This window comes from Vigna unguiculata, chromosome 5, assembly GCF_037176805.1.
Source record: "Vigna unguiculata cultivar grain cowpea cultivar isolate G323 ecotype 2 chromosome 5, ASM3717680v1, whole genome shotgun sequence".
Taxonomy (NCBI): domain Eukaryota; kingdom Viridiplantae; phylum Streptophyta; class Magnoliopsida; order Fabales; family Fabaceae; genus Vigna; species Vigna unguiculata.
Genome location: NC_140796.1, coordinates 39689585 through 39694636, shown reverse-complemented (window position 1 = coordinate 39694636; position 5052 = coordinate 39689585).

Sequence of the window (5052 nt, the reverse complement as noted above, 5' to 3'; positions counted from 1 at the left end):
ATTTTTTACGTTTTGGAGGAGACCCGTTGGAGAAACACACCACTTGTTCACGTTTTTCTGCATATTCAAGGCGACCCAGCTAGGGATTTGCATTTTTCCACTTTTGGTTCAGTTTTCTTCTTCCTTCTTTCATTTCCATGATGTATTTTCTTTATCAAATGTTAATGGATGACTAAACTTCTATTTTGACTCTAAGAATAATGCAAATTTGAGGTTTTGTCCATGAATGTTCTATGTTTAATGTTGATTGGGTTGGTTGCTCTTTTTTTTTTTTTAATTTTGAATCTTGAATGATTTTGTTCTGGCCATGCTTAATATTCAGTACCCATTATGTTTACGGAACTCGTGCTTAATGAGTTCTATTGTGGGCTATTTTCGATTATTGAATGCATTCCTTGCTTAAGGGTATTTTGAAACTCGGTTAATCTTTGTTTAATTGGTTAAATTCGAGTGGATTGACAATAAACCCTAACAACATAATTTGATTTGAACTTGGGATAAGTTTCATTTGAATCAGAGAATCAGTTCTTTTAATTATGTTGGGGTAATTAAATCTATTTCAAAACTCCAATTTTAAATTTGAATATGAATCTGCCAAACTAACCCCTACCCTTTTGTTGAATCTGGAACCTTAGAATGATAATATTGGTTTTTTGGGACGACTTTGGGTCCATTACCAAGTACTACATTTAAATTGTTTAATTTTGTTAGGTACAACCAAGATCAGGAAGATAGAGAATGACCAAGACATTCTAGAAACATATAGAATTAGAGGACCACATGAATTGGTCAAGAATCCACCTTGAAGGATTTTAGAAACATCTAAAACAAAGACCATTTGTCTTGGCCAAGAAGCCACTCTAGGAGACCATTTTTGTTGCACCATTTTAACCTACCTTATAGAATGTAGGGTTTACTATTTTTACTATGCAATCCTTTAGAACTAATGTGTTTTTTTCTTAAAGACCCCTAAACACTTCTATATAAGGGATACTCTACTACCTGTAAAAGGGTTTATCAATTTGGAATTTATTATACACCTTTGTGTTCAAACTTTGTGAGAGGATCCTCCTTTTGGGGTGAGACTTTTAAGCCTTATCTTGAGCTAGACTCAAGTGGTGGCACACTACCACTAAACTTCAAGGTTCCATGGCTTTTGCATAGCCTTGTAGTGGCATGCTCTCCTTACATTTCTATTCATTGCCTTTCAATTATTATTCTTTGTTTCTTCTCTATTTCAATTCGATTTTTACATCAATTCGTCTCTATGCTTTGCTTCACAAATCAATCCATTTCTCTTCTTCTCTAGAGTCTTTTGAAGTGAACTTTCACATCTAGATAGCTTGCTATTTTAATGTCAAGTGGGAATTATCACTAAACTTCTTTAATCAACTTTCTCCTTATTCATAATATTAAAAGGAACCAACTTAATCCTTCATTTGAACCCGAAAAATTCTTTGACATTCACTACAAGAAAAAATGTGTTTTAGCCACTAACGAAATCAGTTGCTAAATGGGTAAATTTGGTTGCAAACACCTTCAGTTATCGAATTAGCCAGCAAAATTAAATAGTGATGAAAACCCTGATTAAAAAATGGCTAGCAATCGATTTATGAATTGGTGGCTAAATAGCCACCAAAATTGTGGTCGCTAATTAGTTACTAAAAATTTGGTCATCTTGAAGTATTCAGTGGCTAATAGGAACAAATTTTAATTTAATAAAATCATTTTCGGTTGCTAAATCGATCGCAAATAGGTACATTTTTTTAATTTAATTCGAATAATAGCGGTGGCTAAATCGGTGACTAAAGCGGTGGCTTGAACGGTTACTAAATCGATGGCTAAATTGGTAGCTAAAGTGGTGGCTAAAACAGTGGCTAAATCGGTGGCTAAATCAGTGGCTAAAATAGTGACTAAATCAATGGTTGAAATGTTGGCTAAACCGATTGCTAAATCAACCTACTTAACTACATATTTAATTATACTAAATAACAATAAACTCCAATATATAAGGTAGTAAAAAGTTGTGTAATACATGATCCAACATAAAATTAAAATGAAATTAGTTGTAAATACATATGCAAGTTTTAAAGTTATAATTAAACATATGTAATGTTCATGTGGACTACCATCACTAGAACGGTCTACTACATCATCTCTATTGCTAAGAGGATCAGAAGGGTTGACATAAGATTGTTCAACTTAATGTCCTGTAAAACAAGTTTCATATGCTTTTCTTGTTAGTGTATGTGTTCATTCTATTGCTCATTATCTTGCATCAACTATGCCATCTTTTCTTTAAATGTCTTGTCTTTGACTTTCAATTCACTATTTAATTTCTGAATTGTTTCACGCATTTCTTCTATTTGATGAACCATTAGAGCTCTTGAACTGCAGGAATTGGGGGTCCTTCACTAATAGAACATGTAGACTAGATGGTTGTTGGATAAATGGAAGAAATGGGAGAGTTGGTATTAAGTGAAGCTCTCTCACCAATATGAACACCATAACCACCACGATTAGGTGGTAGATGACAACCACAATTAGGTGGTAAACAACCACCACCTCTACCCCTTGGTGTCATCTATAAGTAAAAATAATTGCATTATTGCATATATATCATTGGATATATTAATTAAATAAGAATAATCAATTTAAAAAAAAAAATCTGAGCTAATTAGAGAAAAAGACTAAAATCTGATTGTGTTTTCTACAACTAAATGTGTTAGTTATTTGACCTCTCCTTCACTACAATAATTAGAAATCACAATTATATTAATGTAACAGAATACAATTTAAATTAAGCTTAGATTTTATCACTTTTACTTGATATAATGTCAACTTAGATTGTCAATCATGAAATAGGTATGATTCTTTTTGCTTTTGGAAAAGAAATAGATGGATTCATGATCAGCCTCATATGTGACACCTCATTACACTAGAAACACGCTTGAGAAAGTTGGTGTGTAGCCATTTTGCTTAGGCAGACCATGCCGTATGTTGCTTTGGACCAATTTCATCGTTTTTTCAGCACACACACACACACAACATACACACCACTTATGATAACTAATCAACCATAGTTTCCACCTTCATGCCTATACCTTTAACTAGTATTAATTCTTCCACATTCTCAGTTCAATCATTCACTATTTTCATGCTTCTATAAATATCTACTAATCAACTTCATGCATATCCCTTTAACTAGTATTAATTCTTCCACATGTTTAGTTCAATCATTCACTGTTTTCATGCTTCTATTGATATCTAATAACCCACTACAGTTCTATGCATTGTAAGTTAGACAACTTCACATGCATAACCATGTTTTGCTCGTAGTACATGTTAAAGCTTTGATTGATTAATCCATTTGACTTGAACAAAATTAGTTGTGTTATAAGACTGAACACTTATTAGTTATTAATTATAAGGAAACAAAAGCAAATATGAACAAAAAAGAGGTTGTATGATTCCTGATGAGTGCGTATTTTTGCCTTCATTTAATGTTTAATTATGGGTGTTTAATTGAATTTATGTGCTTAAAGATTGATTTAATTAGGATTTCCTATAATTGGGTTTATTGAGCATGAGATACAAAAACATGTTAAAAATAGCTTTTTAGTTGCATAAATGTTCGTTGGATATTTTGAGGTGTGTCAGTGCAGCTGCAACTAAGTTGAGCTCATGGAGGTGTGAAAATAAATTGATTAAAGCTTCATGACACCTTAAAGATAAATCCAAGAATAAGAAATTATAAAAAGCACAAAAATCCAAGCCAAGCATTGCATGAAGACAGCAAGAAAAGCTTGAAAAAGTGAAGAAGTTTGGTTAAACCAAGAAGAGAGGAACACAAAAATTGGACCTTGCGGTTTTCTTTATCTTTATGATAGAAGATAATTTGGGAAAAATATATCTTTAGATATTTTATTTGATATTTTTAAATAAGTCCATCAATTAGACTAGGTGGGAACCCTATTTTGTGGAAGGTGAGATATATTGTTAGTTTTTGACTTGATAAAACTCACAATTGTACGTTATCAAAGTGCAATAAAGTATCTTATAGATTATACATTGTAATTTGTATGCATGAAGGACCATGCATTATAGTTAATTCTATTCTTTAAAAATATTATTTTTTCTATTTAATTGTCTAAAAGGTTTTGATCTTACAATCATATTAACATAAAGCAATAAAATTTAAATTAAGCATGGATAAGATAAAATGTCGACTCCTATTGTAGGTGCACAACTCCTATATACAAGTTGATCTTATCACTTTGTCTGCCAATCTAATTCCAACCTAATTATGAAATGAGAATTATGAAAATATGGTAGTGAAAGAAATAGAATGGAGTTAGCTTTTCAATCTTGAAAGATATAATATAAACAAATATTTTAAATGGAACAAACAACAATTAAAAATAAAGAAACTAAAACTTTGGATTTCATATGGGAAAAAACTTCAGTTTTTGTTTTTTTACTAGATTTCTGTTGAAGTGAGAATGTTTGTTGATGTGTAGGTTCTGTTTATTCAAAAATATAATGGAGGCATGACTTTTGAATCATTATGAGTTACTTCCTATTATTGGGTCTAAGATGAGGATTAAAATACAATACCATTTGGATAAACTATGCTGGAAGATATAATTTAAAGCAGGCTTCAAATAAAACAAAGGGAAATCTAAAATGGAATGAAAGTGTTCCTAAATGAGTGGTAGGTGTTGTTTCTGGTCTATGCAAATGGGACTTGACATAAGGACAAGATGATGTGTGTGAAGGAGTGGATCCTGGGTTGTAACAGGTGCAAAATGATCACTAAATAATGGAAAATGGTAGCATAATTGTTGACCAAATTCACATCAAAGTGACTTAAATCAATGTAGTGAAAATGTGACTACAAAGTCATTGGAATGCATATGCAGAACTGGTATGATTTAATGTATATATGGATTGGAATTGGTAGTAGTTTAGGACAAACCTAAAACAGAACCATGGTTGGTCATTGATGTTGTATATGTCCTTTTAAATTCAAATTAATTTTTTTCCTGGGGA